At 50.1% G+C, this 25,597-nt stretch overlaps 2 long non-coding RNA genes across 2 annotated transcripts in view; both read right to left on the minus strand.

Moving 5' to 3' along the window:
- Window positions 1–1,314: 1,314 nt before the first annotated feature.
- Window positions 1,315–18,369, minus strand: LOC120591618 (uncharacterized). Its single transcript, XR_005649928.1, has 3 exons — window positions 18,178–18,369; window positions 17,332–17,643; window positions 1,315–2,453 (listed from the first exon to the last, which is right to left on the minus strand). It is a non-coding gene; the product is annotated as an uncharacterized LOC120591618 (long non-coding RNA).
- A 5,807-nt stretch (window positions 18,370–24,176) lies between these two features.
- The window catches only part of LOC120591619 (uncharacterized), a 4,699-nt gene continuing 3,278 nt past the window's right edge, over window positions 24,177–25,597 (minus strand). The window contains exons 2-3 of the long non-coding RNA XR_005649929.1: window positions 25,341–25,472; window positions 24,177–25,030 (exon numbers count right to left, since the gene is read on the minus strand). This is a non-coding gene — a long non-coding RNA (uncharacterized LOC120591619). The remainder of the gene's footprint in view (window positions 25,031–25,340; window positions 25,473–25,597) is intronic.

Genomic DNA, 25,597 nt, shown 5'->3' on the forward strand with positions numbered 1-25,597 from the left:
ACTCAGCCCATAAAAGCGAAGCTTCGCCTCGCACGCCCCAGGGTTTGTGCCTCGCGAAAATAATTCGTATTCCGATCGAGTGATTTTGAGAAGTTGGCGAGACAGGGACACGTAACAGGCCCGTGCTCTTGGCAACTTCGAAGCTCCCTTTGGGACTTCAGAGCTGGAGGGCTCTGCGGGGCTGCCTGTGCCCGCGACTTCAAGGACAAGCAATTTGAGATGGCTTTCTCCCAGCCCAGGCCCCCCAAAATAAAAGCACCCAAAAAAATGAAGTCAAGATGGCCATGATTTTTTTTTTAAAAAAAGAGGATTGACTTGCAGCAGTTTCTTATAGTCACTGGCTATTGTTTTTACTCCTGGATCCTTAAAAAAAGAGAAAAAAAGGAAACCCGAATCCTCCTGACCCATCCTCAAACACAAAGCTAAGGGAGAGGGGAGGCTTCCCACCCCTCTACACCTCCACCTTGGTGCAATCGCCTGGGGATGATGCTCCTGGTGCCAGAGCATCTGTGGGTTAATCAGGGAAACTCATGGAGATGATGCCTGTGGGGGGGGGGGGGGTGGGGCAGGGCTGCTCCTCTCCTGGGCAGCCCGGCCATCACAAGCAGGCTGTGAGCCAGCACACGCCTCAGGCCTGGTAGCCTGCACCCGTGCACACGGCACTGGTGGGCAGTTCTCCCTTCTGGGTTTAGCAGACCTACGGATCTCGAGCAAGTCCTTCGTTCCCCTGAGACGAGGCTGTGACTCTGCTACTCCTTAGATGGAGACACCCTGCAAAAAGTGGGCAGCCGAGAGCCCCGGCACCGCCCACGTATACCAATTTTTAAGGCAAGCATTGCTTTGCGTGTGTATCTTACAGAGGCCATGTGACTTCCCCGAATTCTGTTCTCCAACGACGGTCTGCACAAAACCTGCTAATCCTCCAAAAAGTTGCCTCGGCCACCTCCCCTTCCCCAAGCGTGTTTCACATTTTGACAGAGCAGAACCTGCTAATGGAAACCAAGATCAAATTTCTTTAACTCTGAATTTGTCGATTCGTGATTCTTCGTACCGGCTGAAGTTTACATTTTTGTCTAGCGTCTTTCGCTTCTTTCACGTGGCAATTGAAATTTATACAGTATGTGGAGGGACGTGTCAAAACCCGTCAGAAAAACGTGTTTCCACACATCAGAAGCACTCACCGACGAGTAACTGTTACAGGAAATAAGTCATTATTAAATATTCAGTATCACAGCTCTCTGGAGACTCCTAGAACCCAACATTTCTATCTTTGTTCTGTTACTGTGACTCTTTCAAAAAATTCTGGCTGTCACCGCTGAGTGTCACCTCCTTCAACCTGAATGGAAAGGGTCCTTCGTTTAATAGACACTAGCAACTGAATTCGACGGTATTAGATATTAGTCCCCAGTAAGAAACTATCGACGGAGCCGCTTTCTACATTCGAGAGCGGAGAGGCACACGTCTCCCACTGCTCACCCTGAGCCCTTTCTCAGCCCCACGCTCCGCCCCGGCAGGAGATGCGAATCTGACCAGGGAGGCAAGACTAGGACCTAGAATCATCGGGTCCCCAATTCCACGGTACTGCGTTCAAGCAACACAGAAAATCTCAGAAAGGCAGGAGATGCAGCTGACCGCATCCCTGAGTCAGGAGGCCGCTTCCGACCTCCAGGAGTTCGCATGCGTCAGGCGGGCGGGTGAGCCCTCCCCCGACCCACGTGGGGGCTCCTCTGGGCCCGGGCCCCCTTGTTCTGAGCACAGCATCAGCATGCGTGCCATGCTCCTGCACACTGCCACCTCTGCCACTGCAGGTCCCGTCACCATGTGTCTCGCTATCTTTCTCCACATCTAAACGTGAGCGTGTGCCTCTGGGGTCATCAGCATCTTGCCAGGAATCAGGCACCACTCAGACTCTCGATAGTGCTTCCCTGAATGAACGGACGGATGGATGGATGGATGGATGGATGGATGGATGGATGGATGGATGGATGAATGAATTTTTCCTGGATTCTTCCTCTTTGTGGAAACTTCCTGGCTTTCAGAAATCACGTGGTACATCAGGACTGCCACACCTTTTCCCCGGCAGCCCTCCTGTAGACATCATTTTTAAATGTCAGCTTTGCCAGGCAGTGGCCAAGGTGCTATCCCTCCCCCGCTCCCCGCCGCCCGGAGTGGAAAGTCCCTCAGCCGAGTGGCCGAGTGAGCTTCCAGTTTCTGTAACCCACATCTGCAGTTCCTCGGGCACCCCTGCATCACGCAGGGCCGTGGCCCGCGTTCAGCTGGCCTCTTGCAACCCCCACGTCATCTTCGAGGGTCTGCAGTCCCCGCCATGGCATGCGATCCCACGCCGTCCACAGCCACGAGTTCATCTTCTGGAAAGAGGAAACCCAAGGTCACGGCGATCCTAGCAGCGTAACGATGCACTGGTGCCCTCAAGGTGGGCTTCTGTCGAGACCCTGTAAAGCACAGCATGAAGGAGTCAGCCCATGGACGCAGACGAGTGACCGCGCAGGGAAGGACGTCTAGCTGCCTTCTCCATCTGTCTATCAGCGTTCTCACTCACCCGAACCCAGCAGTCAGCTGGACTCGACTCTCCTCTGACTTTAGTGTTCCTGTTGTTACCCGCCCTGACACGTCCGCATCTCGACTGAAAAATCTTATTTGAATGGAAACTAATCAGCCTTTAACCTTTCAGAATGGCATGTGGCTGATCCATTTAGTTTCCAAAGTTTGAACCTTTTCTTAACTTCGACCAGGTGCTAACTTTGAAAAATTCTGATTAAATTTGATTCTAACCTGTGCTTCAATTCTAAAAAAAAGTCCCCTAAAACCCCTCACGTTGCCCACACATGGTCATGTTTAGTAACAGGACGGGGGGCTCCGGGAGGCGTGCCTGGCTCTGCCCCTGCCATGCCAGGACCTCCTGGAGGTGCTGCCACCGGCGAGAAGTATCCCATCTGTGCTCTCTCGTTTCCTGGTCCTCGCCCCAAGCCCTCTGCAGGCAAGACGTCCAGAAAGTCAGCTTCCTTACCCGAGAAAGACAGAGATGCCAACGGCCTCTGAATTTCCAGGATGCCTATCCCGTCTCCCCCAGCATCTTCCTCAGTCAACTGGTCAACCACATTCAGGAGGAACTGTAGGGGTGAGCGCGTTCCATGGGGAAGGGCAAACGCCACGGTGCCAGCGTGGCACAGGGGGATCCCCGACTCCACAGCCTGCCAACCTGGCTTTGAATTCTGCGTGCCCTTGACAAGTTTTGCTCCAGTTACTCACACAAAAAAGAGCAACGATCATACCTACCCCACGTAGGGGAAGCGGGGTTGTGCGTGTATAGACCATGACCATGTAACTGAGGCCTCGGGGTCAGGCACACAATAAATGCACAGTAAGTGTACCCCTCACTTGTCTATTTATCTAACTATACCTGTATCTATCTATATCTTTCCTTTTCAATCGATTATCTACTTCTTGGGAACAGATACCAGCCCCAAGTCATCTTTTCCCCACCAGAGAAGACAGTCCCTAAGTGCTAACTGATTTAATGTTGTTAAATTCACACTCTGACCCCACTTTCTGTCACTTAGAAAATATTTTAATTACTACAAGACATTGCTAAGCAAAAATGTGGGCTTCTCTTCCCTCTCTCCATACCAGGCTCCCGGGATCTTTTTTTAAACCTCTGTACATAATCGATGTCTTGTGAAAACATCTGCAGCCCAAACCAGCAAGAGGCTTGGGGACCAGCCCAGCGGAGAGCTGCCACATCATGCACGCGATGTCACGCGCGCGGGTGCTGTCTGTACACACACGCACACATACGCTGCAGGGGAGGTGCAGCCCAAATGAACTCCTGAGTTATAATCAGACGCACGTCTTATTTTGTTAAGGCTTCACACGGTATCAGCCACGGATGATATCGGCCCTGGAAAGACCAATGACCTGTTTCTTTGGGCAACATGAAGATAGAGAGTAGTTATCTGTATATTTCAGGTCAAAAATAAACTTCACCCTGAAACACAAAGACGGTTGAAGCCAAGGCGAATTTCTTGGTTTGAAAGGGCTAGGCAAGCATCGCCTTCTCACTGTGTATGAAAGATACACTTCAACATCGAAGGCCTTTTCAGCAAAATTTCCACGAGTGTTGACTGTACAATAAGAGCCACCATGTGACAAGGACAGGGACGTGACTCGGGGAGCATTGGTGCTGTGATGGAAGCCTGCACAGTGAGGGCCAGGGGACAGGGAGTGGTCGATTTGCATTTGCTAATGAACTCCACAAATGGGGCCATCGAAAAAGGTGGAGCGGGTAAAAAACTTCAAGTTTAGTCAAAACCACCCAGGGAGCGGGTCCAAATGTCCCCAACCGAGGCACTTCATGAAAAACCCCAAGAAAATGTGCCCAAATCATCCCTTTTTCATTGCCATAATTGTCAGTTAGGGGTGGCAGCCCAGAGGCAAATGTTCTGCCCATAAATTAAATGCCTTATTTCTCACTAGTTTGTCAACAGAGGGTCAGGTCTACTGGAGGCAGAAAGACTTCTACAGCAGGAAACCTCCCAAACCAGAGGCCAGCCCCTCCAGTGCCACCGGAGCGGTGGGGGGCAGGAGGGGAAAATAAGAGCTTCTGCCTCTTAGACCGTAGGGTTGTGTCTCATTCCAGTCCACCAAGGTGAGTCTGTCCATTCATTCAGCCGACGCTCCTGATGGCCATCAAGTGCGAAGCATCAGGCTTCACCTGGAGATAGCAGAGTGAGGGACCCCCACCCTCAAAGATGCAATCACTTGAACCTCGATGTCGAGTTTAAGTAACAAATTACTCAAAGGCGGGCAAACCGCAAGGATAAAGATGGAACTAGAAAACCCATAGGTTGGCCTCGTCCCATTCTGCCTCTTCTCCTGGACCAGTAAGGTTTTTCCTTGGAGGTGTCTGGAGGTCAGGGCACCATGGTTGTTTTCCGCTCTAGAAAGCACCCCACTATTGTTCTGCCTCCTGTCAATCAATTTATGGCTCATTGTAAAATTAGCATTCCCACAGTTGCACAACCTACAGAAGACTGTTTTTGTCTAAAGCTTTTTAAAAAGCAGATTCATCGGGAGCTATTCTAGATAAACATATGCCACCCCTATATATAACCAGGATTCTGGAAGAGGGTTATGCATTTTACCATCTGATAACAAATGTCATTCTCCTACCGCTCGCCAGTGCTCATCAGCCCCCAGCCCGATCGCGTCTATTCTGGTGCCTGAAATTCTATTCCTGCCTTTGCGTTGAAACTTACAGGATCTTCGGGAGACTGAATATATATTAGCTATATGTTTGATGTTAGTGATCAGCTCGGTCATCAATAGCGGGCGATGGGCAGGGCCCAGCTGGAAGGAAGAAGGACAAAGGAGGCCAGAGAGTCCCCGGGGCCAGGCATTGGCACAGAATCCAAGAGGGAGGGCACTGAACGAGCAGCAGAGGACCCCGGCCTCCCCGTCTTCACCACACCCCTCGCTCTGACCCTTCGCCCACTGGAGGGCACCGTCCCGGGCTCGCAGGTCGTGACTTCTCCCGTCTGTCTCTGCAGCGTCCTTTGCCTCCATCTTTATAGAAGTCATCGAATGTCACTTCATCCACACACTTGACATGGATACGGGTAGTTCTTTAAGGATTTCTGAGAACAAGGTCAGATTTTGGCATTGAATACTGATGTCAAAGGAGCCCCCTCTCAGGTTTTACTCGGCAGAAACCCCATCTTTTCCCGATCCGGAGCTTCGTGTGCATTTGCAGGGCTGGGGGCCCAGGGGAGCCGGGTGGAGTCTGCTGTCGTGACCGTGACCGACGTGTCCGGGCAGGTCTGGCTGAGGGCAGGCAGAACCCCTGCCTGCATCTGGGACCAAACGGCTGCAGGGCGGCCATGAGGAGGCCAGGAGCCTGGCCTCATAGGACCACGGGGTGGCATTCCCCCGCACTAGCGGGGCTTTGTCTCGTATTTACCCTCCGGAGGCTCCGGGGTCACCCTGGATTGTGGGAATAGGTGGCGTACCAGAGAGGAAGGCTTTGGCTGAAAGCGACAGGAAACCTAACCACAGTGGCTGAAACAAATAAGGGACTTATTTTTCTGGTTCGGCGGCCCCAGGCCGAGCCTCCCGTGGCCTCTCCCTCCTGGTCTCCAGTTGGCGAGAACCACCCCACCTCTCACATCTGTGTCTGCAGCACCCTGAAGGGGGAGGAAGTCGGCCCTGTACGGAAGTTTCCAGAAACTCTAAATGGGCTGGGCTTCCTTCTGTCCCTCTGGTCACGTGGCCACGCCCAGCCGGAAGGCGGCAGAGGTAAAGGGGGCTGGACGTGGGTTGGGACCACCAGCCTGGAGTCTCTGTCCCCCGGGGAGTCCCGTGACACGGGCTGGGCTTGGAGAGTAGGCGGCAATCCCCCTGCCTCGGGGAGATGTCGCTCAGAGCCCCCCGTGATGGCTGAAAGAGCTTCGTGTCCCGCAAAGGGCTCCCAAAAGAAGCTCGGGCAGGAGGGGCAAGAGGCCAGGTGTCGGGGCTGGAGCAGGACTGTGTCGCAGCAGGAGGAGCCGGGTTCGTCCAGGAATCACCAGCAGCTTTGCCCAGCCCGGAGGGCCGGCCGTCACCCGCGTGGGCATCTCGGGGGCGTGGGCCAGAGGAAAACCTGGACCTTCGGCATCTGGAACCTCTCAGCTGGGTGACAGAACGCGTGGAGACCAAGCGACCATTTGCTGGGACACCGAATCGAGTGTTCGCCTGTGGACATGGGTCTCTTCACGTGACAAAGGACGCTAGGAATTTGGCGAGTCTAACGTCTGCTCGATTCTCTGCCCAGGCTGCTTTGTTCAGTCCTCGCAGGAACCCGATAAACAGGCATCGTTTTCATTCACGGATAAGAAAACAGAGGCTCGAGGACCTTGACTGACTGACTCAGATCACTCGACTCAGCAGCGGAGGGGCCAAGCCAAAGCCCATGTCCAATGCCGCACGGGCTCAGGCGGCTCCATCCGTGTCTGAAGAATTCCTTTAATTATGGATATAGCCTACCTGTGTCTCAGAGAATTCGAGTGGCTACCTCTAGGGAAACTCTGCCACCCGCTACCCAGCTGAATGTCCTGCCCCTCCATTTTAAAGGTCACAAAGATATTGCGATTTTCCGCAAATGTCTAAGGATGTCCAGGAAAGACCCAGCCCCTCAAACGCCTCTAGCGACACTCTGCCCGGACCAAGGTCACCACCTCTGCTACAAGATCAGTAAAGCCTCCTATGCAACTGCTCAGGGCCAAAATCAGGGTGAGACGAAATCAGGACACCATTTAAGGGGGAGCCCCAAATCTCGGCCATCAAGATAAACGAGTCTTTTAATTCAATATTTTAAAAAATAAAAATTATTGCAAACATTTCTGACCAACAAAATATATAAATTTTAAATAGAAAGAGGTGTGTGTTTGTTTGTTTTGTGGTTCTGTGGTTTCTAACCGCCATGGTTCCCACCCACCTGTCCCCCACAGCCACCGCCTGGCCCTCGCGTCCCCTCTGGATGGCTCTGTGATTGGGCAACGTGGGGCATTATATAAAGTCACTTTTTCTGCTTGGTTGGAAATAGAAATATGGGAGGATATTTTGCTAAGTATATATGGGGCTCTGGCTTGGCCCCATTCACTCAGGCTGCTCTTCATTTAGTCACATAGCCAGTAAGGAAGAGGTCCTCCACAGTCACACCCATGCAAATTCTACACGCAGATGTCACCACTGCACTTCCAAACGTCCCTCTCTTTGGGAGAGACTGTAACTTTCAAGTGACAGTAACAGTGTTGGAACCCTCTTGTTCCCCCAAAAGACGCCAGGTGTGTAGTCGTAAGCAGACATGAAACATGTTACTGATTACGGGGTGCGCCATTAATTACTTCGACAATAACAGAAAGGCCAGAAGTTATTACACTGGGCACATGACAATACGAACAGGACCAGGTTAATTTGCATCAGAAAGGTTGCAAGAGCAATTAGAACTCATTAATATGCTATAAATGCTAATTTGTACAGATCCCAAGTGACCCCCAAATTCCTTCCCCCCTTTCAGAGTCATTTCAGGAAACAGAAAGACAGGAGTAACTCGGCCTGCGCGGCCCCTTCAAAGGGGTTTCTGACCACAGGTGTCCCCACTGCGCTCAGCCAGGACTGCAGCCACCATGCCGGATGCGGGTCAGCCCATGGGACGCCAGGCCGTGCACCCAGCACCGTGTTCACGGGGCGCCTGGTTACCAATTCAAAACTGCCACTCACAGCAGGACGCGTGAAGGCGAGTGGCCCCCCAGGAAGAGCCACGCCTCGTGCGGGGGAGGGGTTTTCCCGGAGGACAGCTCAGGTTCCCACAGCAAACCACAGCTAGTGATGATCAACGCAGTTGCCCTAAGTTATTGATTTGTTTATACCAGTTAAAAAAGGAAACCCTGGAGGGCCGCGAGGAGTCTGAGACGTACTCACAGCCCTTGGGGATGAGAGGTGCTCAGGAGCCCGTGAGTGCCATGTCCTGGGCTGCCATCAGGGTACCCTACCTCAAAGGACACGGCCAGGGGGCCACTCAGCAAACCGGTCCCTGCACGGCCGGAGCCCCCACCGCCCCGCCCACTCTCCACCGACCCCTCAGCAGGAAGGAGGCGGCAAAGGGGAAGGGAAGGTGGGGGACCCAAGAGGGGACACCTCCTCGGGTGTGAAGAATGCCCCAGCGCTGTCCTCACCTCTACTCAGGTAGGCTGGCCTCTGGGGAATGGCGCAACCTGCTCACACTCACAGGCGTGTTCACACTCGCACACGCTCGCACGTGCCTGCACACACGGCTTGTGCCAGGTCCACCCAAGGACACAGTGGCAGAAACCCCTACTCCCATGGTCGAAGGATCGCACGTAGCCGTGCGTGGCCAGTTTCATGACAGAAAAGTCCAGGCTAAGAGCCGAGAGGGCTTCCTGGAAGAATCGACATCTGAGCTGGTCTCCCTGAAGGGTAGGAAAACTTCCGCAGCGAGGAAGGGGCAGCGTCCTCCCGCGAGAACGGAAGGGTAGAAGCAAAGGCACGAAACAGGTGACTTGAGCCCGCTGGTCAGAAGTAGTGTCTGGGGGCCGTAGCTCCTCAAATCGGAAACCGGGAGACGCGGCGGAGCGAAGGGAAGGATGAGGCAGCAGGACGCCTGCGCCGGCGCCCGACTCAGAAGCTGCGAGACACGGTCCCAGTCCGGCATTTCTCAGATCCAGAGCCGAAGGTGCACCCTCATAGGTGCTATCCTTTGAGAAGTTAAATTTTCTGCTTTCGTCGTGATCATCACCTGAAGATGCTTCATCACCTGGCGACTTCCTGCCCACCAGGCCGTCACGGCACCTGTGCCGCCCCTGGGCTCACGGTGGCGTTGGCGCTCCTCACTCTGCCTTAACGGATGCAGGCAGACGACTTGATACACATAATGAAGTCAAGCTGAGCAAAGGGTCAGATGACGTCACCGAGCACTGTGAATGGAAGTGTCACAGAGTTCGGATAGAGGACTCTGACAGGACGGCTGAGCCGCCCTAGACGGGGCGGTGACCGGGGGCCGCACTCTCCAGGGCCCAGCCTGGCCACTGGCACCACGACCCATTCATTTCAGCTGAACATCAGCACCCGAACTTGAACTTCAGTGGATTTCGGCTTCATTCACACTAAATTAGAAAAATCATGTTGTTTAATAGAAGCATAGGTGCTACAAGCGTGAAAATGTCCACTCAGTGCTGTGTTTACACAAATAGAACTTATTCTAAACAACACCAGCTGATTTTTCTTTGCCCTATAAATGGAGTCACTACATTTCTTGAGTTTGAGAAACATGGCCCGTGGCCACGAGCTTCTGGAGAGCAGGGACCGAGTCCCATCCGTCTCCAGACCTCTGTCTCCAGCACGGCGTCCGGTGCGAGGTAGGAATTCCGTAGGAATTGGTTGGCTCACGCTGATGCTAGGGCATGTGGCACCCACTAGGGGCAGGGAAGGTAATTCTCCAGGCACCATGGTCACCGTTGTGCAGAGCAGGTTGTGGCGGACACTGGTGACTCACGCGCTCTGATGGCAGAGGGTTCGCTAGAGAAAAGGGCTGGCCAGCCTGAACGTAGGGCGATGCCATCCACAGAACGGAGCCGGGTTGTGGGAGCCCAGCCTGCTGAAATCCCAGGGCACCTCTCCGTTTGCTCAGGGATGTTTTCTCTTGCATTTATGCCGCTGTAAACCACCCACTACGTGTGATTTGTCCCAGCAGCGCCGCGCCGGGAAGTGAGCACTCGTCCTTAGACACCTGTTCTCACGGTGACGCCGGGTCAGGCCCAGGGCAGTGTTCTCACACCTGCAGCCCCAGGTCTTTGAGAAAAGAGGTGGCTGGTCCGAAGGCTCGGGACGGAAGGGTGGAACAGTGGGAACAGTCGGGGACAGAAGGGATGGCGGGCGCTCCTGCAAGTGCCAGCTGTCCTTTCCGGTCCTCGTGTCCCGGCTCGAGGCTCCAGAGGCAGCAGGGGTGACTACGGGACACTGTGCAGTGCTAAGTGATTCGTATTTCCTTTCCGTGTGTCTATGTGTAGACATAGACATAACAAAACACGACGGTCATTCTTCACATGGCAACCAAAAGAATACCGAACACTAGAATGTGTAGACTTCTTTCTATTAAAAACTGTCATAACAAAATAAAATAAAAAATAAAAACTGCAGTAAGATTTATTTTTCAAAAAACAATTGAAGATTTCAACTATATTAAAATAATTTCGATGTTAATTATCAAAAGGTATTTATAATCCATGCTTTGTTTCTGAACAGAGATTTTTAAATAATCTGGAAGAAATACAACTCTTTGAAAACATATTTGAAAAATAACTCTAATATCTTGAATTTTATGTTTTTTTAATTTATACTCTAATAAATATATATATATAATTTGTGTATGCTTCAAAATAATTTCATTTGATATTTTAATCACTTAGATTTCACTGTTAATAAAATAAACTTCATGGAAATCCTCAGTATAAAGTAATTGGTTATGGCAAGATTATATGTCACATAAAACCAACTTATCATAATTTATAAGTTACATAGGCTTGTATTTTGTTGCTGATCCAAACACACACCGCTGGCCACTCAACGAATCTGGCATGGAGTAGGCCTTGCGTCAGAGTAGAAGCTCCATAAATGCTTGCTGGATGACTGGATGAAGGTTGGCAAGTTTACACGATCGCGAAGCCAGATTGCAGAGGTCCTTGACCACTGGTCAGATGGTTTAGTGGGGACTGGGGAAGATTTGATGTGAGCCAAGTGAAATTATTTAGGCATTAGGATGCAAAGCAGCTGGAGTCAGTATTTTAAAATGATACCGTTAGCTAAGTACCGTTTTTTGTTTTCACTCTTTGACTTTGACTTTTAAACGATAGCTATTTCATTTAAAAACGTGGGCCAGAATGAAATTCCGACCAAACAGAGAAGGTACCAGGGAGGAAAAGCATATATAACTCAGCCATAACCGCAGAGTCAACGTGAACGCTGTTGCCGCCACCCCTGCCCGCCATTCTTTGAATGTAGAGAATTTAATATCATTCTCCTCATCATTCGCTCTTCCGTTCCTCCAGTTCTCAGCAGAGCGCTGAGTGTCTGCCAAAACCTGATGACCGAACGATGAGGACGCTGCCACCCCTTCCTTCCACGGGCCAAATGCTGGGGCAGGCGCCCCCGTACCTGGTTTATTTCCCTCCTTTCTCAAAGACGTTAATGCAGGACTGTCCATTTCCTAGGATGAGCGGACTCAGTTAGAGCGACGTGACGAAACAGAAATCAGCGGGAAACTCGTGAAAGAGAAGCGAGTGAACACACGAGATCGTCCCTCGTGATGGCAAGCTGGGTGGCCCAACAGCTGCTCCCAGCGGAGGCTTTTTATAAAGTAATTTCGTTATTATAAAATTAATAACGAAATGACTTGAAGGAATTGGTTGCAAAAAGCAGATCCCGGCCAGCAGGAATCTTGAGGGGACTATATCTACACTACCATTGTCCAAGCAGGGACCACCCCACACGACGGTGGGTTCGAACCAGCAGAAATGAAAATTCTGCTTTTCGTGGTCGCCTCTTAGGAGAAGAGGAAGGGGCAGAAGGCAAGCAGCGGGATTTGAAAGTCACGGTGAGGCTGAGTAATTAGAAACGCACTATCACTATTCGGAGCACAAAAGAGCAAAGAGTTTGGGTGTAAAAATTAAACATCTTAATGTAAAGGTTTCGAGTAAACGAAAGATTAATTGGTATACGCATTGGCTTTTACATTAAGAAAAAGACAGCAACCCCGCCTGCATGTTTCCACGTGACTCCCTGTGTAAAGGCTAACTCTAAAGTATGAGTTTTTCTTAATGAGATTTTTTTTTTTTTAATATGAGTTAATATATGCAGTTGGTAGCATTTCATGCTTAGGATGCTTTGCCAGGCCAATACACTAGAAATTGCTGAAAGAGTAAAATGTGTTCAAATTTGAGTTCACATTTGCTGCATCTTGGCTTTGCATTTTCAATACACTTTATAAATAGTAATTAGTGCTCCTTAAATCAATATAAAGTATTATTCCATCCATTATATCAACAAGAAAACCCATGTAAAGAAACCTACTTGCGTCAGAAAGGGCATCTGTCAGAATTGGCCTGGAAATCTCAAACTGTCATTCCCACACGGGTGAAGAAACATGTGATCCCATCTCTTTTAGCCAGAGGGCAGGAAAAGCTGAAGATCAGGTTCAAGACTTAATTATAAGGGTAGCAGAGTTCCACAGAAGGTTGAATTCTCAGCCCTGACAAGTCGGCCATGCCAGTGGAGAACTCAGCTTGGGAGGCGGTGGACCCTGATATCTGGAATGCAGACTTCAAGGTCAGAGCTCACAAATAACCTTGAGGACCCTGTGGGCTTGCAGAAGTGGCCCTCTCTCCCTAGTTGAAGGCCAGTGCTCCTCCCTTGCTGCAGAGGGCTCCACCCCACGGGCAGCAGGTGCACCCCACTGCAGGGACCTCACCTGCCCTCCCTCTCCCACTACCCCTCCCGCCAGCCGACCAATGTCCAGACTCGATCCACAGCAGTACCAGCTGGGGAAGTGCCGGGCCTGCTGTGGGAGGAGAGAAGCAGCAGGATGTCACCACCGGGGGTGGGGCTGGATCCAGGTGGGCGGAGCCTAACTATGCGAGAGGCAGACCTGCTCCCTGCGGGCGCACCCTTTCCTGGCACAGTGTCGAACCCCCGCAGGGCCTAGGAGGTCCAACTGCCACGACGGCTCGTAGTGACTTGGAGGAAACGATGGGCCGCGAGAAGGAAGCAGCAACAGACAGTGGGGGAGGGAGGAAGAGGCTATGGGGGTAAAGGGGCATTTCAGAGCAGACTCTAATCACATGAGGTCAGAAAACACACCCACCAGGGAGCCAGGAGACACTCCAGTTGTCAAGTCCATAGGGACGCTTTGCAGAGAGGGTCACTGCTGAAAAGCTCCGAGGTGGCCACCCCGTCGTTGCAGAACTGGGCTCCCCAAAGAAAACGGGGCCGGTGGGATCGTGAAATACTTGAAGCTGGTGTGGCATTGAACTAGAATCAAGGGGGACAGAACTATAATTAGGCAACACGGCGGCCGTGGCAGACGAGGGGGCCTGAGCCAGAGAGAGAACAGACACAGACCGGCTAGGGCCGAGAGATGAGTGACCAGTCTGTATCGCTCAGTCTATACGCTCAAAAAAATAAAAATAAAAACTCAAGGGAAGATGTTTGAGAGGCTGTAGGAAACTGCCCCAGTGAAAAGCCAGATCTCAGTCCCGGACCTAGTATCTGGACCTGACCAGTTTCAGGTGTGGAACCCATTGACTAAGGGACAGGTGGGTCCCCAGGAGGAAGGATGGCAACATCACAGCATCAACTCCCTGGTCCTTCCCCAAAGAGACCGCGCCAGGCACTCAGGTAACCACACACTGGAGGACGGGGACTGAGAGACACTTTGAGGACTGTTGGGCACAAGGTCTGAGATGACACTGCCACCTGGCAACCTTAGACGTGACCCTGAACCCCCGTTAATGTGGAGTCCTGTGGCCCAGTTACAAAGGAAGAACCGCAGGCGGCACAAGAGGAGAAGCACAGCTTCGTCCCCGTAAACACTTACGCTGACCTCCAAATTCTCTCTCCAACCCTTTGGGTCAGCTCAGTCCCTCGTAATGTGCTTTGCTGCCTTCTCGCCTCAACAATGAGAGAAGATAGAATTCAGTTAGTATACAGATCCGCGTTAGGAGGCAGCTAAATAATTGCCTTTATTTTGCCTGATGTATTTTGTTACTTTGAGGAACTGGGAGAATCTGGGGAGAGTGCCAGTTGAGGAAGGTCCCAAGCCTGGCTGCTCTCCGCCCTGGTACCTCAAGGGAAATACATCTGTCACCAGAGCTGCCCACGTGCGCACAGCCTGCAGGCAGCCTCCCAGGTCAAAGGGAAGATGGTCCTGCTTTGCGGATCAACACATTTGCGAAGGAAACCACATCAACTACCTTTGCTCCCCAACATGGTCCTTCATTCACGAAGATTCAACCCAAATGTCACCTGGTATTTGAAAAGGGAAACAATAAAATGGAATATTGAAGAGAAAGAAATGAACAACTGATCTTGGAGAAAAGAGAAATAATTATTAGAACAAAAGAGAATGTTTTTAACTCCTAATGGTGTCCTTAGAGAGATCTCCAGAAGCAGGGGACAAAGACAAGGGAGAGGAGAACACAGAGAAATGAAATAGGGGAACATTCTCGAAACTGAAGAGACACCTGATGGTTCCGACGGAAGGTCTACCACGCACCACGCAGGGTGAGGGGAAGGGAATAAACAAATGCCTCTTAGACTCTGTTAACCTTCCAGAACCCCGAAGACAAAACGAGAGCCCCCGATGCTCTAGAAGGAGGAAAAAAAAAAAAGATTACCTACAAAGGACAAGAACGAAATCGACTTCAGACTCGTCAATAGAATGTCATGTTGGAGGGGAAAAAAAGGAGCAAGACATTCAAGATTTTAAGGGAAAGTTATTTTGAAACTAAAATTCTATTCCAAAGTATCAACCAAGTGGGTGGTGGAAAATAAAGATATTTTGAGAGTTGTCGGACTCAGAAAGTTTTACTTCTCTTTTGGAAAAAACATTGCAGAGCTGTAAAGAATTGCGAGGTATTCTCCTTAGCACTTCGCATGTAGTAACCCTTCGAATCTTCACATCAACGCTATGACATTATTTTTATATAGATGAAGAAACTGTGGCAAAGAGAGGTTACACTCTGGCAAAAAAGAAAAAGGAACTGAAGAGAAAGGTCCCATAAAACTTAACTCACAGTGAGCTAAGGAGATCAATGGAAAGAAATGTGAGCTTGACAACTACGCACTGTGTCTAGAAAGCAATAGACCAATCAAAAGAGAAAGTAGAAGGCTTGCAGAAAAGGTTGTTGAGACAGAAAGAGATCCGATCACTTATATTGTGTGACAAAGAACCAGAGAGGTCTAAAACAGCGGTCCCCAACCTTTGTGGCACCAGGGACCGGTGCTCCTGTGAGAATCTAGTGCCTGATGATCTGAGGCGGAGCTGAGGCCGTGATGCTGGCTCTGGGGAGCGGCTGCAGATACAGAAGAAGCTTCGTTCGAATGCCCCCCGCTCACCTCCTGCTGTGCGGCCAGGTTCCTGACAGGCCAGGGACAGGACAGGGTCCACGGCCCAGGGGGCTAAAGCCCCCTGGTCTAAAAGACATGATGGATGCATATGTCCTTTCATCAATTATTACAGGAAAAGGAAGGAAGGAAGGAAGAAGGAAGCTTTTGAAGGAAGGAAGAAGGAAGTGAAGGAGGAGGAGGAGGGAGGAGGGAGGGAGGGAGGAGGAGGGAGGGAGGAGGGAGGGAAAGGAGAAAAGGGAAGAAGAAACACCTGGAGAGCGGGAGGGAGAGGAAGGTGGCTGTGCAAAATATTTACGGTGCAAATATGAACTAAATTTACAGGTGCCCTATTTTTGAGCAAGAGATGGGTTTTAGGAGAAGAAAAATACATTTAATCTTAACTCTTAGAAGATTATCCTTCAAATAGCACCAGTTTAATAACATAAAAATGACTTTTTCTTAATTTGTTATGCAGTGAAAAATATTAAATAATCAAAATAATATAAATGCTGTTTTATAAACTTTTAAAGAATTTCCTTAGAAGGATAGAAAAGTTCATTATAGTTACAGTAAAACATAAATATAATATAAAAATATGACCATATAAAAATAAAATGGCATAGTTGAACAAGGAGGGAAGAAAGGTGGGAATGATAAAGATGCTAATTTTCTCACCTTTCTTAGTGGAGAATCAACAGAGAATATCTAAAGTCGATGATGACGTGAAAGAAATAATAATCTAGACATCATTAAAATTAAAAATTTCTGCTCTGCAAAAGACATTGTCTCTTGAAAGTGTCTCCCAGAGTCTGGGAGAAAATATTTTCAAAAGATATGTCTGAGGAAAAAAGTCTGTTACCCAAAATATACAAAGAACACTGAAAACTCAACAATAAGAAAACAAACAACTTTCAATCAGTCGTCTGGGCAAAAGAGCTGAACACTTCACTGAAGGAGATGACAAATTAGCATATGGAAAGATGCTCCACATCGCGTGTCATCAGAGAGATACAAAGTAGAACCACAGTAAGACCCCACTACACACCTATTAGAATGGTGAAAATCTAAAGCTGATGGATGAAAATATAGATAAGCATATTACTTAAAGTTTGAAGCTACGAAATATCTTTAAAAATACACAATCAGCAAAAATTTACATGTGAAACAGAGGTGGATGAGTATGGAGAGGCATTAAATTCTACAGCTTTCCTAGCTAAGAGTTAATGCACAGTGTCCAAAGTTGATTGATCAAGATACAGGGGTAAAAATAATTCGAGATGAAGTTATGGTGATAATTGCTAGAAAAAGTAAAAGTGCTTATCTTTGGAGCATGCGCGAAAGAGGATGAGGGGGTGTCCTCTATGCTGCTCAGAATTTCTTTATAATAATGTGCACGTAGTACTTTTGTAATTTAAAAACCAATTTTTTAATTATCAGCAATCTTTCTGTTAGGGAAGAAAACAGCTGAAGGATGAAGTCTGTGGAAATTTCTCTAAAAGCTTATTAATAGATGTGAATAGCAAAGCATTGCCGAAAATAACGAATTTTTGAATTCTAAAACGCCTTGAAGTTTTTCTCAAATTGTATCTCTCTCTAAAGGTGCTCCTCCGAGTCCTACTTATCAGACGCACTCCCAAGTTCAAATTATAAAAATTTTACCTGTAATTGAAGGCAGCTGCAACCTTTTTGACAAGGACTAATTGCCGATAATGATTTAAGTGCTGCGAACTCACACGCCACAATTGTTTCAGATGGGGGAGCCTCTCACAGCTTTCTCTGAAAAGAACCGTTAATCTTTGCTGCTGACTTATCAGATCCTTCAGTCACCTGTTTGCCATCATTTTCATGAGCTGATAACATGTTTATTAGAGTCATAACGCGCAGGTGGAGGAAGAAAGGGCTCATTCGATGGCACTGGAATTTCATCTGACGTTTCTACTCGGCCAGCGTTGGCATAAGCGCTAGGCTTGTCTATAGGAGAGAAAGACGAGACAGGCACGCGTTATTTTTTTAAATGAAAAGTCAGCCTTTGTCTAATATCAGTGACTTTAGATGCTGTAGCGAGGTCACACCCGTAACCGGTGAGGCTGCCCGTGTGCCTGCTGTAGGCCAGAGCTCCCTGGTGCTGGAGAACGGGAAGGCCATCGCTCGGGGGGTGGCCCCCTCCGCTCTCGGCACCCCGTGTCTCTCTGGATGTGTCCGATCCGTCCATCTCTTCTCCAGCACTGCTCATGGCCCTTTGTCTGCTCACGGCCGGGTCACTGGTGGGCCGCGCAGACTCGCAACTCCAGCTGTCGGGGCGGGGTGGCGGGGGAGCGATTTGGCAGCATCTCGAGAGTTCACGCGGCCTTTGACTTCGCGATTCCACAGCCAAGATTCATTCAAAGAAAACTAGATGAACCCAACGCAGATTTCTGGCTGCGAGGATTTAATCAGGGTTTCGTGTGTAAGGCTGGGGGTCCGGAAACAGCCCAACGGGCTGAGGGCGGGGGATGGGGCCCTCACCTGAGAGCTCAGACGAGAGAAAGATGGACGGTGATGGCTGCCCTGTGACCCATGGACGTCTGGGTCCCACGTGGGGACACCCTCTCCCAGGGGTAAAGCCTCGGCACACCGCTAAGCGCTGCCAGCCGCGACTTGCTCCTCTGTGAAACAGCAGTAGCGGAACCTGCGTCACCTCGTCACCGCGGACAAAAGGGCCCGGGATCTAGAAACCCAGGCAGAGCACCGGCCGTGCCGTAAATGCCTGATCGATGCTTCTTAGTCATAGAAGTAATAATAATAATGGTACCAGCAGTAATAGTAAACGGTAATGAGAAGACATACTGATGGGGAAAAACGTGTCTGCCCCGTGGGGGCTCGTGGGAAAGGGAGTGGCTGACCTAAGGAATATGTGCCCATTAAAAGACGAATTACTGAAGCAGGGTGTCAGCGGTGCCACCCCTAAACGTTGCTTCTACACTTCCTGTGAGGAAGGTGTTTTACTTTAGTAATTAAGAGACAAAAGGAATCACGTGTTTAAAAAATTCCTGTTTTAAATGACTCCAGTTCACAGAATCTCGGAATTGGAAGAAACTTCCTGTGTGATCTCCTCCGGCCCCCTCGCTGGACTGATGGAGGAAGCGAGGCCCCTCCAGAGGGTGGGGGAGGGCCCCCCTTCCCAGCGCAGAGAGCCAGCCCCACACCAGGCTTCCCTGTGTCCCCACGGGCCACTGAGCTCAGGGACAGGTCTGTCCTGGCTCTCTCTTCCATCTGGGTCCATGGCATAGCGCCCGGCACACAGCAGGAACTCAATAAACCTTCGCGGGGTGAATGCACGCATGAACGAGTCACCTGTGCACTCAAGTGACTGCTCTCGGCTCCCACGGGTCCTGGGGCCACACGAAGAGCTCTGAGAGCAGAGGGCTCTGTTCCTGGGGGCATTCAGAGTGGCTTCTCAGAGATCAGAGCCAGAGGAGGTGATGGCCAGGAGACCTCCAGCCGGAGGAGCAGCCCCGGGATCCAGAAATACGCCGTGAGCCGTGAGCCGGGGCGGGGCTCTGTCTCAGAACAGCAAGGCCTCAGGTCTGGCCACTTAATGTGCTAGGAAACGGGAGAAGGAGCCAGGTGACGAAGTTCCTGTCTGCCATTTATCCCCAGGCCCGCTTAAGAGGCCAGGCGCCTGTTGGAGGGAAATCATTTATAAATTGTCACTAGCTGGTAAAGGTTTAACGGGTTTTTCCCTCCAGGTAACACATCTGCATTTTCACCATCCAGGTAACACATCTGCATTTTCACCAGAGCCCTGGGACGTCACCCGCAGTCGTGGATCAGGGCAGGGCGGCAGGGAGAGGTGCTCTGGCAAGGCGAGCCTCCTACGGCCACCCCCCTCCCCCGTAAACCAGCTCTCCCTGACAGCTGGCTTCCCCGCCCAGGAATCCAGCCAGAGAGACTGTCAAGGGTCACCCCACACACGCCCTCCCCGCCCCCAGCCCAGCCCCCCAGCCCCTCCCACACCTCAAACGAACGCGCCCCCGGGGACATTTTTATGATGGATTTTTTTCATTTAAAGTTAATCACATTACCCTTTTCATCTGCTCTTTCGTACCTCTTGCAATTTAAGAGAGGTTAAAAGAGGTTCAAAAAAAAATACAGTCACTGATTTCCCAAGACTCGATTTTCACCCCAGTCCCACGTCGTTTTATACACACGCCTAAGATGCTCACGCCACGCTGTCCCTGGGAAGTGACTCGACGTCTGTTTTGATAGGAGCGATTTATCACCCTGGTGAGATCGGGCTGCCGTTTGGAAGGCGGGGCCAGGATTTATGAATCCCTTTTCTCCGGGAATGAATTTAATTCCCAGGGGTGGAAGTGGTATTAACAGGTTTGGCCTGCCGCACCTGTGGCATCTGACACGGCGGCTTCCAGAGCGAGTGGCAGCTGAGCCCGGACACCAGGCTCGTGTCCCACGCATCCCCGAGGCGACATCTTTACCTTCCCGAGCTCGGAGAAAGCTCCGTGCAGCACGTGAAACCCAGCGAAGTTGGCATCAAACAACGGTTTGAGTTAATAATGACTTCGAAACAATAAAATTGACTCGCAGAGTATTTTCACTCTATTTTTAGTGTATGAGTTTTTAAATTATTATTCGTTGAAGATACTTTTTCAAAATATCCATCGTTAAGCTCCAGACCAACTTATTGCTATTTGGGCCGTAAATTCTTGCAATTTACAGTCTCGTGTCCTCCTGCGGGTCATAGCCCAGGTAAGAGTGCATAACACCCTCTGTGATAATCGGGGAGTTTTAGAAATTACTGGTACCTGGATCTCGCCCCCAGGGAGTCTGGGGTAATGTCTAGGGCATGACCTGGGGGATCAAAAGTTTTTTAAGCTCGCTCAGTGATTCTAACATATAACCAAGTTTGAGAACCGCTGCCATAAGATAATGAGCTTGATGTTTTTCAAACAAGCAGAGTTTCAAATTAGACACCCTTCTCATAATTGGTCATCTATTTTTAATGAACCAAACCAGATTTCCTAAGTCGTTTCATTGATCAAGTTGGTTAATTGGACACCACGGTTTATGTCCACGGACAAGTGAGTCGTTGGCAAGATGAATTGTCTTCATCTCCTTTAAAACTGTGTGCCGATCAATGATCCTATTAGCAGGACGTTTGCTCCAGAGATTATTTACAACTGATCCAGCAGCTCGCCTGCATGAGTTGAACTTCATGCATTATTTGATATTAATTCGTGCCAAAAAATGGTTACTGGTTTTCTTCACATTCTTCTACTTACCATCTCTGTTCCTCACGTACCCCCGATCCACCCCTCCAACCTCCATCCCTTAAACCCTTTGTTAGGCAATGGTATTAAGGTAATAAATGACAATCCCTGTCTTAAAGGAGCTTACCATCTGGGGTGGAAAGAAGACGAGTTAGCAGAAATCACAGGAAAGGGGGAGAAATGTGACAGGAGAGGTAAGCTGCGGGTGCCGAAGGAACTCGTAAGATGGGGTGAGGCAGGTGACTGTCCTAATCACGGAAAAAGTACTGTTATTTCTGCAGTCACGCTTTGTAGCATTGAACTCTTGAACTATCGATTATCACCTATAAGACCTAGGCATAGAAAGATGCACACGCTATATTCAGTCACTTATTAGACCTAAGTAAATATAGGTATGCAACAATTAGGACATTCGTGAATACACGAAATATCAGAATTCATGTGTCATCTAATCTAGACATTCTTATTTGTCTTGGGAATGACTTAAGTACCCAGAACTCTCTTCTGATCTTGCTAGATCTTGCTAGTTTCATGGTTCTTTTAAAAGTACAAAACTTACATCCAAGGACAGAAATCCACATGAGAGGCTGCATACTTAATGGCTGTCACTGGGGTCAAGAACACGGTGACTTTCGTGGGGCTCCCTCTTTAAACATCATTGACATTGGGGATTTCTGCACATCAGTAGGTCAGCACATGATAAAGTATGTGCCTATTTTAAGACCAAACGCAGAAATAGTAGAGAACCAAGGACCAACGCATATGTCAAGAATTCCTAGGCAGTCACCTAGGAGAAATGCCACCAATAAGACGTAGGATAGAACAGAACCAAATCACCTTGTCCACACACGTTCAATAACCGCTTACAGGGCTGCATAAAACGTAAGCACAAAATAGGGTATAAATGAAGAGATTATAAGTTGGCCGATCTTATAAAAAAGGGGGAGAGGGAATTTATGTGGTCTTTTCCTTTCCCCATCTGGTAGATATTTAGAACCCGATTTTAATGTTATGGTCTCACGAAAGGGGAACTCTAGGGGACATTAGAGACAATTTCACCCAATATTAATTTATAAATGAAAAAAAAGCTGCGGTCTAGGATGGTGAATTAACGGCTGACGCCACCTTCTAAATCAAGGTCAAGGTCGGAACCCAAACCCCAGTCTTTCCACTTCCCATGACCTTCGCCCGTGACCTTGCAGCGCTGTCACTGAAGATTTGCCTAAAACCCTTTCCGTAACTAAGAACCAAGAGCCGATGCTGCCTTGAGAGCAAAGCCATCGCTGGTTAACGTGGGCAGTGGCTACAAATATTGGCCTACAGATTTGAGTTCACAAGAAACATAGCTTATTTATTTTTACGATGACTGAATTTAGTTCCAGTCTCTTTTCCTTCTTTATCAGACCACGCCGAGGCCCTGGAGTGCCTCGTGCCGAGACAGCGAGGTGGGGTGGGAGCATCGGGGCCTCTGCCATCGGTCTCTGCCATCGATCAGTGGATACGTTTTTGGTTTCCACAAAAATGTTCTCCTTCCACCGGGTCTCCTGGCATCAGTTCATGAACTTGACCTCTACGTCCTCCTTGTCCCAACTGTGGGGCCTCCTCAGGTATAGTGGGCTCTGGCCATAAAGTCGACATTCTAAGTTGCTTGCTCTACATGCAGGTGACACTAGGCACAAGGGGCGCCTGTGAGGAAGACACCTCCTCAGTGCCTACCTAAACATCGCATGAAAATATTTCACCTGCTGGGTCCAGGGGAGCTCAGGTTAAGGCTGTTTTCCCAGACCCCACCCAGAGAATTTCAGGGATGACATAGCCCTCCAGGGATCCTCAGACACACCGGGGGCTCCTGTAGGGGACCCTCCACCAGCCCCTCTGAGGACTCACAACTTTCGAGATCAAGGTGCCAGCACAGCTTTAGAGATCGCAGAGGGAGGACGTAGCCCGCGGCACATGCGTGTGTCTAGTTGTGCAATAAACGGCAGCCATTATTTAAACTTTTCTACGTCGGCATTCATTTCTTTTTTAAAACGGTGAACTTTCCACCTGGCATCCTGCTGAGTTTCCCAGCTGGCAGAGTAGCAGTGAAGAGAGACCAGGTCATACTTCTGGTCACTACACAGGCCACGTGGAGGAGGACGTGTTTGAGAAACGCCGCCAGGTGTAAGATTATCAGGGAAATGTGAACGACTCTTAACGAGAGAGATCTGGCGAGGGTGTAAATGACTCAGGGCAAGCCTGTTTCCATGTCTAGAAAAACAACTCAAACCCCCGCGTCTCACCGAGGCTGAGGCTGCGGCATAACCACCCTGAGTTATGACCCGTGATTCACATGGTGCAAATCAGGGGTTTCCATCGCCCCATCCGCGTCAGCACTTACTCCAGCGATCCTCACAGGGGGGCTGAAAATGAGGGTTCCCAAGCCCACTCCCCAGAGTTCCCAAGTAAGAATTATGGCCAGAAGGGGCTTCCTGGAGGAGAAAGAACTTCAGTACACGTCATCGGCAGGATTTGCACCCAAGAACGCATCCAACCAGGGGAGCCGTTCCAAGTAAGAACAGGGGTGGCCGCGCAGGGCTGGACACGCCCCAGCCTGACTTGCTGCCCAGCCCTCGCGCTGGGCGGAAACAGAGCAAACCTTTGCCCAGCCCTGGGCTCCACCCGCGTGTTCCGGAGATGTCCCTCAGGTGTGCTACTTACAGATGTTGGCACTGCGTAATCAAACTGACATAAACACCATACTTTCTCCTTCGTAACATCTAGGGGGGTTTTGAAAAACTATCTCCTAAAACTGCATTTCACATGAACTTGGAGTTAGCACTGACTGTGGCCAGACCAACGCCCCCTCCCTACAGGGCGCACAGGCTGCGGTACCAACGTCCAGCTTCCTCTGGGACTCTTCGAGCCTGGGTCCCGGACCAGACCGTCTAAAGACGCAGATGCTCACTCGAAGTTAACCCTGTTGATTCCAGTACGAATCCACTAGTAACTGAGAACCGCAGAACGTACGTTAGCAAATGGTTTCCATTCAGTCTGATGATGGAAAAGGTCCATTTCTCTCTTCTCCCTCATTTCCTCTCTCTCTTCCCTCTGTCTCTCTGTCTGTCTGTCTCTCTGTCTCTCTGTCTCTCTGTCTCTCTGTCTCTCTCTCTCACTCTCTCTAGCTTTATCTCTCCATCTCTCTCTCTGTAAACAAGAAAATCCCAAGTGACAAACCGAGAGCTACACTACGATTGATGGCTGAGCCAAGGAACACACGAGACTAATAATAGCCCGGAGCCCTCACTCACACGGTGATTAGTCCGCCTGGCTGCATTCCAAGTGCTCCACCTGCATCAGCTCATTTAATCCTCACAACCACCCTACCCAGACTGTATCACCCCCAGTTGACAAATGAGGAAACTGAGGCACAAAGACACTTAAGTCGCACAACAGTAGTTGCCAAAGCCTGGATTCCAACCCAGACTGTCCAGCTCCTGAGGGGACACTTGAACACACATGTTCCAGAAGCAGAATAGGACAGCTATGGATGCTGAGCTGAAGATAAGGAAGAGGATTTGGGGAAGCATGACAGTCATATAAATTTTAAACAACCCTCTGAATAGCCACAAGCGTTGCTAAGGCAGTGGCATCGACCGTCCCATGCATCAGCTGGGGGTCGAGGCTCGCTCATTCCGCCTTTCCTCCACTCAGTATGATGCTCATGGTACCCGACCTGGATGTGCCCAGCATGGTAATGCATCGTCGAGCCAAGCAGACCAGGGAAGTCAGCGGCCCTCAGGGATATGTACAGGTGAAGGCCCCCAGGAGCCTGCCCCACCTCACAGGAGTCCCTCGGACGCACCCTGCTGAGCCAGGCACCCTGGCACCAGGCGGCCTCCGTCATCAGGCCAAAGCATGCGCAGGTGACAAAAGAGGCCCCCGGCCAGATTCTGGGCGTGGCTGTGTCTTCCTCACCTCTGCCAGGTTGCAAGGCTGGACGCCATTACTCGAGGGACTGACGCGTCAGGCCAGCTCCCGCTCAGTGACACCACATTCACCACAGAGACTCCAGGCGGGGAGGAGGCCCAGCCCCCGCTGCCCCCTCCAGGCTGCAAACACACAAAGACAGGGTGCCAGGTCAGCCCTGGAGCAGCCATCCTGGATCAGAGCAGACTGTCCATGAAAAGTCGGGACCAGGGGACGTCCCAGCCCCGTGGGAATTCCCCCGGATCCATCACCAGCACCCACTGAAGATTTTCATTGGAAAAAAAAAAAAAGTGTCTTCACAAATGACTCGTAAAAAGCCTTTCAACAGAAAAACAGTTTTTTTTCCATCTTGACCCAGATACTAAATAAAGCACAATTAAGACAGCTAGGCGGGAGGTTGCCTCGGTGTTGGCCGGGGTGGTGGCACCTTACTCACGAGGACGTGCTGACAGCGGAAGGTCAGGGGTCAACTGACAAACAGAAGTGTTTCGGCAGCTTTTGCCCGTCTGAGGAGGACACCTAGGATTTTCTTCCAGAGTTCTTTAAAACTAGGTCAGGTTCTCCCTGGCGGGTACCATAGCACAAGGAGGGAACAGTGACATCTCAAAGGTCACTCTAGGCCCGACAGGCCCCTCCCCATGTCACTGAATCTCTGGCCTGGCCCAGGGCGGGGATGGGACGGGGACGCC

This window comes from Pteropus medius, unplaced genomic scaffold (assembly GCF_902729225.1).
Source record: "Pteropus medius unplaced genomic scaffold, Ma_sr-lr_union100, whole genome shotgun sequence".
NCBI classification, from domain to species: domain Eukaryota; kingdom Metazoa; phylum Chordata; class Mammalia; order Chiroptera; family Pteropodidae; genus Pteropus; species Pteropus medius.